Raw genomic sequence first — 13,939 nt, forward strand, 5'->3', positions numbered from 1 at the left:
CTCCTCCCCCATCTCCCTACTCCCATCTCCGCCCTCACAATCTGCTCCCCACATGAGGCCAGAGGGAGCCTGTGAACCCCTGAGTCAGACCAGGGCCCTCCTGGCTCAGAGCCCTCCTGGGGCTCCACCTCACTCCAGCTAAAAGCCACGTCCTCACATTGGGACCCGAGGTCCTGGTGAGCTGCCCTGTTGCCTCCCTGACCTCACCTCCTCCCCCTACCCCCCAGGTCCACACCAGCCACACTGGCCTCCCTGCTGTGCCTCAGACACAGTGGACAGCATCCTGCCTCCTGGCCTTTGTATTTGCTGTTTCCTCTTCCTGGAATGCTCTTCCCCCAGATTCTGCACGGCCCCCTCTCTCCCTCCATCGGGTCTTTACACAACTGTTGTCTTCCCAATGAGACTCCGTGACTAACCTAATTAAAATTGTAACCTGCGGTCTCCCTCCTGCCCTCTCCATCTCCATCACCTTCTCCACTGCCTCCCACCAATAGCATTGATCACCTTCTAACCTATGTAATTTTTCTTATTTATTGGGTTCTTCTGTATTTTCTGAATCCTCCTGATAGAATGTGAGCTCCATGAGGGCAGACTCACCTCATGCTTATTTTTGTTTGTTTGTTTGTTTGGTTTTTTTTTTTGACTAACGTATCCCTAGTGCCTAGAATAGCAAATAGTGGGCACACAACAAACTTTCGTTGAATGAATAAATCTCGGGTCCCTGGGACACTCAACAGTATGCAGCAGCCATCATAGTCACAAATACTGACATGGACACGAGGTCCTGCCTTGGGATGATGTTCTTTGTCCACCGAAGACACATGTCCCCAACATAAAACAGAGGGACAGACACACACAGACACAACGTCTGGAAACCCGGGATAACAGCTGACACTCACTGAGAACTTATCGCACTCAGCCCTGTCTTCAGTGACTATACGTGTGAGCTCGTTTCATCCTCACAATAACCTCATCAGGAAAGTACTGTTTTTATTCCTATTTTACTATGAAGAAACTGAGGGGCAGAGAAGTTAAATGACTTGGCCAGGGTCACACAGCTAGTAAGTGGCAGAGCCAGGATTTGAACACAGGTAGCCTGGCTGGAGAGTCCTCACAGACTTGCGGATACACAGAATCACACCAGACACCATTTGACAAAAAGGCCTCTCATGAAAACCAACCTCCATTCAATGATTTATGGAATGTTTACTGAGCACCTACTACATGCCAAGCTTTTTGTTGAGCACTGAGATTTGCAGTGAACAAAACAGTCATGGTCCTGCCCGCCGTGGTCCTTGTATTCTGGGGTGGGGGGGACATTGGGGGGCAAGGAGGGGAGGGCAGGGCCAGGACGCAGCTCTGGGAAGCACACTACTAAAGAAGATGAAAGCACAGTCTGAGAGCTGTGAGAACCAGGAAAGGGGCGGGGGTAGGTGCTCAGGAGACAAAGGATAAGGGAGCCTCATGAGGGAGGGTGGGTTCAGCAGTGTCTTGCGTTTTTGAGAGCCCCCAGGACCCAAAACAGAACCTGGCACACAGCAGGTGGTTCACTATTTGCTGAATGAAGGCATGGCTGGAGGAGTCAAAGGCAAAACTCACAGATGTTTGATAGAAACCGTGAGAACCCAAGGCTGCATTTTATGATTAGGGCAGGTCGATTCCCCACTCCCCATGCCTGACAGGGAAGTTGAGAAAATAGAGTTAGAAAAGGTATTCTTGGATAGAGAAGTATGCAAAGTTCAGAATGGGGTTCAGAAGCTAAAATGAGGGATACAGGTCTCTTGATCTAACTGTCTAATCTGGGAGCCAAAATTCCGGAAGGGGCTGGTGAGGAGATGCAACATCTTTGATAAGACTTCCTCCAACTTCTAGTCAACCAGAAGAGGAGAATCAACAAGTGGGACTGGGGACTTCCCTGGCAGTCCAGTGGTAAAGAATCCACCTTCCAATGCAGGGGATGTGGGTTCGATACCTGGTCAGGGAACTAAGATCCCACTTGCCTCGGGGCAACTAAGCCCTTGCGCCACAACTACTGAGCTCCAGCGCCTCAACTGGAGAGCCTGCTTGCCGCAAACTACAGAGCCCGCGCGCCCTGGAACCTCACCACAACTACAGAGAGAAAACTCAGATGCCACAACTAGCGCACGAAGATCCCACGTGCCGCAACTAAGACCCTACGCAGCCATAAATAAATAAATAATAAATAAATCTTTAAAAAAAAAAAAAAAAAAAAAAGGAGGGACTGGATCAGCTTAATCAGGAAAGTAAGCCAGTCCATACCAACTGTCAGCCAATCGGTAAAAAAAGAACAGAGGGGTGGGCAGGGCCAGCATAATCAGGACAGCGGATCTGTCCAGGACACACCCCCTGTGCATGTCAGCCAATCATGAAAGGAGGACAAAATGATGTCCTGGACGAGGGGCTGGACGAGCAGCTGGCTGATATGAATTCCTAGGCTATGCATGCCTTCTTGTCTTTCCAGCCAATCAGGAATGGGAGCGGAGGCACAGCTTTGTTTTTTTTTTTCTTTCAGTACTTTGAAAATGTCATTCTGATGTCTCCTGGTTTCAATTATTTCTGATTAGAAGATAATCCTTAGTTGATAACGCTATATTGTATAACTGAAATTTGGTAAGAGGGTCAAATATAAATGTCCTCTCACACACACACACACGAAGGTAAATAAATATGTGAGGTGATGGATGGGGGAATCCTTTCACAATGTATATGTATATCAAATCATCACGTTGTACACTTTATAAATACCTTACACTTTTATTTGTCAATTATACCTCAATAAAACCAGAAAAATAAAGGAGATAGTTTTAGGGTTTTTTTTTTGTTCCCTTGAACTTCAGGGTGTCTTTTCTCTGTGGTCGCTGTGATGGTTAGTTAATTTTATGTGTCAACTTGGCTAGGCTATGCTGCCCAGTTGTTTGATGTTACTGTGACAGTAGTTCATATCTGTGGTTAACATTTACAATCAGTTGACGTTAAGTAAAACAGATTACCATTCATAATGTGGGTGGGGCTCTTCCAATCTGTTAAAGCCTTAAGAGGGACAACTGAGGTTTCCTGGAATTCTGCCTCAAGACTGTAACGTAGAAGTCCTGCCTGAGTTTCCACGCTGCTGACCTGCCCTGTGCATTTCGGAGTAAAGACGACAACGTCAACTCTTATTTGAATTTCCAGGCTGCCAGTCTGCTCTACACATTTCAGATTTGCCAGCCCGCACAATCACATAAGCCAATTTCTTAAAATAAATCTCATTCTCTCCCTCACCCTCCCTCTCCCTCTATCTCTCTATCTTTCTATCTCATCTCTGTTCTGTTCTCTGGAGAATCCTGATGGATACAGCTGCTTTAGATTTTCTCTCCGGACCTTTCTGAGCTTCTGGAATCTCTGGATTAACATTTTTCCATGATTTAGAGAAAATTTTCAGCCATTATCTTTTCACATATTGAATCTGTTCTGTACCAGAGCTCCGCTACATATAGGACTCCAATTACAACTATGATAGACAACTAGATAGTGTCTGGTAGCACTCAGACAGTGTGATCCTTTTCCTTCCTTTTCCTCTCTGTGCTTCAGTTTGGATAATTTCTATTAAACTGGTTTGAATATATTGATCTTTTCTACTGCATCCAGGATGTTGTTAAGCCAGCAAAATAATTCTTAATTTCCGATACTGTATTTTTCAGCTGTGCATTTGGCTGTGCACTCCAGCCTTCAACCGGCCACACCAGCCCATTTGACTTTAAAAAGCTTTTCTCATTTCTCTTTCCCCAGAACAGTCCCTCTGTCACAGGCCCAACCCTTTATCCACCTGTGCCAACATTTGGCAAAAATCCCCAGAAAGGAGAAAAACTGTCTGATTTCTGTTTACTTAAGATGGATCCTTCGTTCACTGGAATTTAGCTTCTTGAGATTTTACCCTTTACATTCCATAGTTCTTCGATGACTTTAAAATATGAATTTTTAGTTTATTCCTTTATTCATAATTGTTATGGAGGAAAACGTTCTGCCATGACCTTCTACATCCTCCAGGCATAGAATTTGGACCCTTTAAGAGAGTAGTCAGATCTTGTGCTTTCCTGCTTAATATCTCCAATGGCTTCCCTTCACACTTCAGATCCAAACTCCACACCATGAACATGGCTACCATGACCTCATGGCTCTGGGTGATATGTTCCCTGCTCACCATTCCACACTGACTTCTTAACATATTCCCATGGCTATCCTCCAGGCTTGCTGGCTTTTCCCCTTTTCCTACTCTTTCTTACCTCGGGAAGATTACACTTGGTATTCTGTCTGCTTGATTCTCTCTTCTCCTGATAATTCTATAGCCCTCTCTTTCTCATGCTTCAGGCAGGCCGCAGCTCAAATGTCACCCCTTAAGAGAGGCTTTTCCTAGATACATGCACCCCTATGTTCATAGCAGCACTATTTACAATAGCCAAGACATAGAAACAACCTAAATGTCCATCGACAGATGAATGGATAAAAAAGATGCGGTATATATATATACAATGGAATACTACTCAGCCATAAAAAAATAATGAAATAATGCCATTGCAGCTACATGGATGGACCTAGAGATTATCATACTAAGTGAAGTAAATCAGAAAGAGAAAGACAAATACCATATGATATCACTTATATGTAGAATCGAAAATATGGCACAAATGAACTTATCTATGAAACTTATCTATGAAACAGAAACAGACTCACAGACACAGAGAACAGACTTGTGATTGGCAAGGGGTTGGGGAGTTATGCAGTGGGAGTTTAGGAATAGCAGATGCGAACTATTATATGGATAAACGACAAGGTCCTACTGTATAGCACAGGGAAATATATTCAATATCCTGTGATAAACCATAATGGAAAAGAATATGAAAAAGTATATATACATATACGTATATATATGTATATATCTGTATAACCGAATCACTTTGCTGTACACCAGAAACTAACACAACATTGTGAATCAACTATACTTCAATAAACTTTCACAACCCCCCCCCAAAAGAGAGGTTTTCCTGAACGCATTATCATACGTGTCTCCCTCTCATCCTCCAGCCTCCTTTATATTATTTATGCTGGTCCGAAGTAACCTTGTTAAGTTGCGTTTTCTTATTTATGTTCTAACTTCCCTCAAGATAACATATATTTTCTGAAGTCATGGCCTAATCTGTCCCGTTCAGCACTGAGTCCTGTGGCCCTAGCCCAATGCCTAGCACACAGGAAGTGTGCAATAACCTGTTGAATGAATGAATGGATGAAGCCTCCAGGATACTAATAGGAGCTGTTAGTACATGGGGTCGTGTAAAGGCATACACCAACCACACAAATACATATACACAGTCACGCAGAAGGCATCCCACGGACTGCTCCCAGACAAGGTGGCAGAGGGAAGGCTTCCTCCATGGGGCAGGGACAGGGTACTACTGTCCAAATCCAAGTCCAAAAGTTCCCAGGGGAGCAAGAAGGCCTGGTACTGTGAGGGGCACAGGGCATGCCAAAAAGGTCTCCCGGCTCATGGTTCTGCCGGGTGCTCTGAGTTGTCTTGTGGCATAAAGATGAACAGCAGCACTAACTGGCCTAGAATGATGGCCACGTTGCTGAAGCCCAAGGCCAACTTAGAATTTTTCTTTGCTCTGACTTTGTTTTCCAAACTGTTTGCTTTCCATGTCTGTGGAGGTGAAGACAGGCTGATGTCTTTCTAAAAAGGGGCAAAATAAAGGAAGGGTCCCCTGGAGAGAACCTGGAGCCCATGATCAGGGTCAGGGGAGGAAGGATGAGGTGGAGGAGAGGAGGAAGCAACGGAGTGAGATGGTGCAGGGGGCCTGGGCAGGACCAGGTAGGAAGGGGCACACGGGGATCTGAGGGAAGAAGCAGGGTCAGCAGGATGGTGAACAGGGTCGGGACAAATCCCAGGGTAGCAGGGAGGGTGGGATGGAGAAGGGGCTGGGGCTAGTACTAGAGAGGAGGGGGAGCTGGGCAGGGGCCAGCTCCTGTGGCACCCGTGGAAGGGGAAAGGGGGCAGGCTTGGGGGTGCTCTGCAGAGGCAGAACTAAGGCTCATCCCCACCCACCAAGCAGGAGAACCCTGGCAGGTTTTTTCCCCAGTGGGAAGAAGTAGAAAACTGAAAAAATGGACAGCAGTGTGTAGTCCTTCACAGGAATGTTGAAGGCTGTCTTGTAGATGGGCTGCATCACAGCTGACCTTGAACTCTGTGGCCCGGACGTCAGCCACAGCAGCCATGGACTCCAGCAGAGGGGGTGGGGTGTACAGAGGGACCAAGAAAGGTCAGCAGATGCTGAGTAACGGGGACTCGCAGAACCAACCCCACCAACAGGAGGGTGCTGGAAATACTTGCCCCACAATGACCCTGGCCACCGCTATGGGAAAATGGACCCTGTGACACCACAATGGCTCCATATAATACTCCCACTGGCCCTATAACACCCTCCAAGTAACTTAGAAACCCTGCGTGTTTCTTCTGTCTCCCTAAACCCATTCCTGCTCTCCAGTAACGTGCTGCATCCTGGTTTGCCGGTGCTGTCCAGTTAGTTAAGCCTGGTCCTACCAAATTATTGAGCGCTCCCCTTTTAGTCTAAAAAGTGCTCAGTTTGGAGGTTAAATTAAATGGTCACTTTAGCCCAGTGATGCTAGAACTTGAGCATACAACTGAGTCACCTGGAGGACTTATTGAAACAGAAAGCTGAGCCCCACCCCCCGGGTTGCTGATTCCTTAGCTCTGGGGCGGGGGTTCAAGAATGTGCATTTCTAACAAGTTCCCAGGTGAGGCTGCTACTGCAGGCTAGGGACCAGGCTTTGAGAACCACTGCTTTAGATGATTACTTACTCTCTGCACCCCTCTAACCCCCTCGTCACTTCTGTAATCCTTTGTCTGTGCCTGTTGCAGCAAAAGTAGAAATGAGACTTTTCTGATAAACAAGGAAAATAAGCAACAATGAACAGGCTGGGGAAACAGCATAAACAGGCCTGAAAGAGTTAAGCAATCTTGCTTGGTTATTCTTTAGCTGTTACTACTAACACACACTTGTAGCTAGACTTGTCCTTCACAAAGCTAAACAAAGCTAATTACTCTCTGATTCCATACGAATTGTACCCTGCACCCAGCAGTTACTCTCGCTGCATTCTCTTGTAGCAAATCACCCCTCGTAGCTGTTTACATTTCAGAAAGGAGGTCACAGGCCGGTAACCCAGGGTTGAACGGACCCAATTACCAGGCTGCCTGATGCCAGCAGTGACTGTTTTAAAATATTGCAAGAAGAAGAAGAATACAAGACCTTCACCACTTTGATCCTTATCACTTACCCTGGACTGCGAGTTCCACCTATAAGACCCTCCGTAATTCCCCAGGATGGGGCAGGGCAGTTCTTGAGGTGCTAGCCTACTGTGTCTTCCCTTTGCCTGGCAAAGAAAATAAAAAGCCTCTCTACTTCTTATCTTCCAAATCTCTGTCTCCGTATTTTTATTCGGCATCAGTGCATAGGGAGCCAAGATTTGGCCAACATACCTCATATTCCCCATCCTGTAACTCTGTCCTGGTCCTGCTTCACTCCTCTCCCTGATCCTGTAACACTCTTCCTGTCTGTCATAACACCTCCCATAACCCATCCATCCTCCCATAACCTCCCTGTTCCCCATAACCCCCTTCCTGCTCCCCATAGCCCCCTCCTATAACTTCTCTGTCCTACACTCCCCTGCCTCTATACACCCTTCAATTTTTTCATATAAATCCCTTCCTGTCTCCCCCAGAACCCCTTCTTGAGACTCCATAACCTCCCCCTGGTCCTTTCCTAACCCTCTCCCTGTCCCACAAGAACCTCCTTATCCCATGTAACTCTCTCCTGGACCCCTATAATCTTCTCTTTGTCTCCCATAACCTTTTCCCATTCTTTTCTAACCTCCAGCCTCCTGCCCACACAAATCCCTTCCTTTTCCCCAAAAACTTTCCTGCGACCCTACGATTCCCTCCTGGACACTCAGACACCCAACATCCCCCTGTCTATCCCATATTAGCTCTGGCTGTCCTCTCCTGACTCCCTCCCTGCTCCCTTAAGCTCCCCACTATTTCCCGATCATCACCCACAGTTAATGCCACAGCTGTCCGCTCATCCTAGTCCTGGGGCTGCCCTGGCGAGTTGAGTCACAGCGGCGTGGCCTCTGTTGGTTACTTTATTGTGATTGGCTTCCCTGATACGGAGGATGCTGGGAGGGCGGTGTCTCAAGCATTTAGACCCAGATTCTGGTTGGGTCAATGTACTAAGGAAGCGTTACTTAGGCACGCCCCAGACCCCTGTTCTCTGCCTGTCCTCTTGATTGATTCAATGAACAAAGATGTGGGGTTTCAACTATTTGCCTTTTTTAAAAAATTAATTTAGTTACTTATTTTTAGCTGTGTTGGGTCTTTGTGGCTGCGTGCAGGCTTTCTCTAGTTGTGGCGAGCGGGGGCTACTCTTCGTTGCAGTGGCGGGCTTCTCATCGCGGTGGCTTCTCTTGTTGCGGAGCACGGGCTCTAGGCGCGCGGGCTTCAGTAGTTGCGGCTCGCGGGCTCTAGAGCGCAGGCTCAGTAGTTGAAGCGCGTGGGTTTACTTACTCCGTGTCATGTGGGATCTTCCCGGACCAGGGCTCGAACCCATGTCCCCTGCATTGGCAGATAGATTCTTAACCACTGCGCCACCAGGAAAGTCCTCAACTATTTGCTTTTGTTGTTGTTCCCAGTTTGAACTCCTGATTGACTCAGTGAATGAAGTGGGTGGGCCTCAAGTACTGGCTAGTACATTCTGGGCTGATTCTTTGATAGGCAAAGGGCAGGATGTAATTTTTTTTTTAACATGGAAGTATTGGAAGCCTACAGTGCACCAGGCAGTGCTCTGCTCTTGAAGGCCAAGTGGCAACCAAGAGAGACAAAGCCACAGCCCTCCCGGAGTTTGCAGTCCATGGGGGAGATGGGGAGATGTACAGGGAAAACCTGAATAAATAAACTAAATGATTTCAGAGAGGACCAAGGGCTATGGGGAATAACTAGGACATAAGGGATAGGGACCCAGGAGGGTGACACAAGGTGATATGGGGAGTGAGGAGGTCAAGGAAGACCTGTCTGGGGAGAGGACATCCAAGCCTGGATGAGGGGCTAGCCATGAGAAGATCAGGGTGAAAGAGTTCCAGGCAGGGGGGATGGCAAGTGCAAAGGTCCTGAGGTGGGAAAGAGAGTTGTGTGATCCAGAAACAGAAACAAAGGCAGTGCGGCTAGAGTGTGGAGGCAAGAGGAGAGGAGCAGACCAAGGCAGAGCCTGAACACCTGGGTGAGGGATTTGGGTTTGATCCCAAGAGCCATGGGAACATGGAGGGTTTAAGCCAAGGAAGGAGAGAATCTGATTTAGGTTGTGGGGTTGCTCCGGCTGCCCTGAGCAGAATGGAGAGTGGAAGCCAGAAGGTTTCTGTTTTGCCTGAGGACAGAGCCTGGCAGTTTCATTCTTAGAGAGAATGGGGCAGTGCCCTGACCCCTGGGTCCCTTGGACATGGTGGGATTTGGATATGGAAAGGGAGAGCATCTGGCAGAGAGAAGGCGCCAGGAAACCTCAGCCAGGAATAAGCCACTTGGGACCTGAGTGTGTCTGTATCTGTCTGTGCATGTGTGTGTCGATCTCCTAAGATGATGGACTCAGCGATGCCCTTCACATCTTAGGTAGTCACCCTCGTCAGTCCCTGCAAGCATGGAAGCTGGAAGGTGTAGGGGTCGTGTAGGCAGAAATCATACTGCCCTACGGTGCCCCTCATCTCATACCAGAGAAATCGCCAACACAGGCCAATAAGAATGAGAACCCCCTTCCATGGCTGAGAGTTCCTTGGCTGGTGTATTTCTTGCCTGGTGAATCCCACAGCTGGTGGTCATGTGTCTCTTGGCCAGTGGGCTACATCCCAGGGAGACCATCGCTCCCTCTAACCACTAAGGGTTTACTGTGCAACACTGCCCAGAGCCATTGCTTGGTGGAGTGTCAGCAAGCAAGAGTGAACTTCAAGGGCTGTGCCGCCTCATGCTCCCCCCAGGGGCTCACCCAACTTCTGAAGTTCCCTTAGATTACACAATCTAGAGTCTGTTTTGTCCACAAAACCAGGTATAAGGGCAGGACTAGGAGAAAAGCTGAAAACAGAGCTAGGTACTTGTGCCTGGATCCTGCCTACTGTAAAAGATTAGTAAAAAGAAATCTTAATCAAGTAGAGCTAGAAGACCAGAAGGGGGCGCTCTTGTGCCCTGCATCAATAGCAGAGCCCAACAGGAAGAAGAAAGATGCCTCTTCTTTCCTGACAAGGATTCAGTCAATGAAAAGCCCTCAGCTCTTTGTTTACTATACCTTTCCCAACTTCCTTTTCCCCACTTAAAAGTGTCCCCCTTCCCTTGCATTTCGGGGACTTGCACATGGCTCGCCATGGTCGCAGACCCCAGTTGCAATTCTCTGCTGATCCCAAATAAACCCATCTTTGCTGGGGAATTATCTGGCAGTCTATTTGTTTCAGGTCAGTGCTACTCTGTGCTTCTTGTTCTGTAAAAGAATTGGTTTTCTTCTTGCAACCAATGAATACAGATGGATTCCTATATTCTTGCTAAAATTTGTTGACAACAGTCTTTTTAATTTTGGTTTTAATTTGAATTTCCCTAATGACGAAGGATGTTAATCACCCTGCACATGCTATGGCCGCGTCGAAATTATATTTTGTGAAATGCATGTTCATGTTTTTGTTCATTAAAAAAGTTGAACTGCTTGCTTTTTTCTTTTTGCAAATATTTTCTTTCAATTTGTGACGACTTTTCACATGCTTAGTGGTGTCTTCACAAGAAGAAGTGTTAAATTTTAATAAAATCCAATTATTTTAAATATTATGCTTAGGTTTTTTTGAGTCTTGTTTAGTAAATCTTTGTCTACCTATCCAAAGGTTATAAAAAATACTCTCCTGTGTTTTCTCATAGGAGTTTTATAGTTTTAGCTTTCATATCTAGGTCTGTGATCCATCCTGAATTAATTTCATAGCTAGCATCCTGGACAGCACAGTTGTAGGTTGACATTATGCAAAAAATGATGTGGTATTAAGTAAGGAAGGATTCAAGATTCATTTTTTCACTATATTGATACACAGTTTCATTAGCATTAACCGACCAGACTTTCCTGACCCCATTGTATTAAACTGGCAACTTTGTCTTAAACCAAGTGACTGTGTACATGTTAGCCTATGTCTGCACTCTTTGTTTTGCTTCACTGGTCTCTTTGTCTATATTTATACCAATAGCACACCGTCATACTGTAGGTCTTACAGTAAGCATTGAAAGTTATATAGTGTAAACCCCCAACCATGTTCTTCTTCAAGATTGTTGTAGCTCTTCTAGAGGCTTTGATTTTCCCCATACGTTTTATTTTATTTTATTTTATTTTTTTAATAAATTTATTTATTTTATTTATTTTTGGCTGCTTTGGTTCTTTGTTGCTGTGCGCGGCTTTCTCTATTTGCGGTGAGCAGGGGTTACTCTTCAGTGCGGTGTGTGGGCTTCTCATCGCGGTGGCTTCTCTTATTGTGGAGCACGCACGGGCTCTAGGCACGTGGGCTTCAGTAGTTGTGGCCCGCGGGCTCAGTAGTTGTGGCGCATGGGCTTAGTTGCTCCACGGCATGTGGGATCTTCCCGGGCCAGGGCTCGAACCCGTGTCCCCTGCATTGGCAGGCGGATTCTTAACCACTGCGCCACCAGGGAAGCGCTATTTTATTTTACTTTTTATTTTTATTGGAGTATAGTTGATTTACAATGTTGTGTTAGTTTCAGGTGTACAGTAAAGTGAGTTGGTTATACATATACATAGATCCACTCTTTTTTAGACTCTTTTCCCATATAGGCCATTACAGAATATTGAGTAGAGTTCCCTGTGCTATACAGTAGGTCCTTATTAGTTATCTGCTTTATATATAGTAGTGTGCGTATGTCAATCCCAATCTCCCAACTTATCCCTACCCCCCCCCAAACGCTTTAGAATCAAATTGTCATGTTCTATAAACATGCTTATCATGTGTATTGCTTCTCCTTCCAGTAAGGCAAACTTTCTAATCCAACCCCAGCTACTCATTTTGGCAAGAATTCAGAAAAATCTAATGGGGAAAACTGGCAGGCAGGAAAACCCAATTGCACACATTCAGCTCCTTTAGTTTCTAATCTCTCATGTCTCCCTAAATAGCCATTAAAGCTCCACTGGTTTTTCTTTACCAAACGGAGTCCCTCAGCTCGTGGTAAGCCCAGTCTTCCACGTCCCCTTGCCCAGACTCAACAAGTGCCCCAGGGAGTGACCACCAATGTCCACTTAAGCAGGAAGGGCTCCTTATTCTCTGGAATTTAATTCTTTTAGACTTATTTGCATCCAAAGCCCTTTGCCACCTTTAAAAATATATAAATTTCTTAGTTTCTCCCTTTTTTCCCCTAGCTGTTATGGAGGGGGACTGTGATATCGCAATTTATAAAAATAAATACAGCAGCGCCCGCCGGCGGCCGGAGTCGCGGCTGGCCGGGGCCGGGGGCGGGGCCGGGGGCGGGGGCGGAGGGTGGAGGGTAGAAATAGCGGCGGGCGGGCCGCGCCAGGGCCGGAGCCGCGCGCGCGGAGCCGACCGAGCCACGCCGAGGACGCCGGGCGAGGCGGTCGATCCCGAGCACCCATGCTGCAGCCGCCGGCCTGGGGCTCGCTCTTCTTACCGGGGCTCTTCGGGCTCTGCACCTGGGGGCTGCGGCGCGCGCGGCCCGCCTGGACCCACAACGACTGCGTGATGATCGGCACCAGGCTGGCTTCTTCAGCGCAGGCTGGGTTGGCCACCGGGTCTGGGATCATCATCATCCGTTCCTGGAGCCACGTGATCACCGACAGACACTGGCTTGCCTGAGAACATGTCTGGTTTTTGATTCCATACATGATCTAGGACTCCTACGCCATGTACCTCTGTGAATGGTACCGAACCGGGGACCAGAGCAGCAGACATTCCCTCGCCATTTTTCGAAACTTCCTCAGTAGAAACCTCCTCATGATCACGCACCATGCAGTTATTCTGTTTGTCCTTGTGCCGGTCGCACAGAGGCTTAGGGGAGAGCTTGGGGACTTCTTTGCTGGCTGCATCTTCACGGCAGAACTGAGTACTCCATTTGTGTCGCTGGGCAGAGTTCCGATTCAGCCCAAGCAGCAGCACACCCTGCTGTACAAGGTGAATGGAATCCTCACGCTGACCACCTTCTTCGTATGTCGGATCCGCCTTTTCCCCTTCATGTACTGGTCCTACGGCCAGCAGCAGGGACTGAGCCTGCTCCAAGTGCCCTTCCACATTCCTTTCTACTGCAGTGTGGCCAACGCCTTCCTCATCGCTCCCCAGATCCACGAGTTCTCTCTGCTGTGCAAGAAGGCATCCCAGCTCTTTGACGCTCCCGCAGCCAAAAAGGATGGTTAATTGCTCCCATGAGTCAGGCAGTGAGGGCGCCTCCTCATACTCGCTGCCTTGCCCACTCAGTGCTCCCGTGGACCAAACTGCAGATTGTGCCCTGCGTGGCCTCAGCCTTTTGGGTATTGACAAGCAGAGGGATTTGAGTTTTTTTCTAAAGAGTATTCCTATCACCTCCCGCATCTAACCTGCCCCTTTTGCAAGAGCACTTTTTTCTTCTTTTTTTTTTTTTTGATTTTGAATTGCTTTTTTTTTTTTTAACAGCTTCTTATTTATTTATTTATTTATTTATTTATTTATTTATTTATTTATTTATTTATGGCTGTGTTGGGTCTTCGTTTCTGTGCGAGGGCTTTCTCTAGTGCGGCAAGTGGGGACCACTCTTCATCGCGGTGCGCGGGCCTCTCACTATCGCGGCCTCTCTTGTTGCGGAGCACAGGCTCCA

The 13,939-nt window shown here is 47.2% G+C and overlaps 1 protein-coding gene and 1 pseudogene across 2 annotated transcripts in view; one reads left to right on the forward strand and one right to left on the reverse strand.

Moving 5' to 3' along the window:
- ATP4A (ATPase H+/K+ transporting subunit alpha) overlaps positions 1–13,939 on the reverse strand; it is a 90,250-nt gene that overhangs the window by 17,787 nt on the left and 58,524 nt on the right. The window lies entirely within an intron of this gene.
- LOC137753411 (TLC domain-containing protein 3A pseudogene) lies at positions 12,727–13,580 on the forward strand (annotated as a pseudogene).

This window comes from Eschrichtius robustus, chromosome 19 (assembly GCF_028021215.1).
Source record: "Eschrichtius robustus isolate mEscRob2 chromosome 19, mEscRob2.pri, whole genome shotgun sequence".
Lineage (NCBI taxonomy): Eukaryota > Metazoa > Chordata > Mammalia > Artiodactyla > Eschrichtiidae > Eschrichtius > Eschrichtius robustus.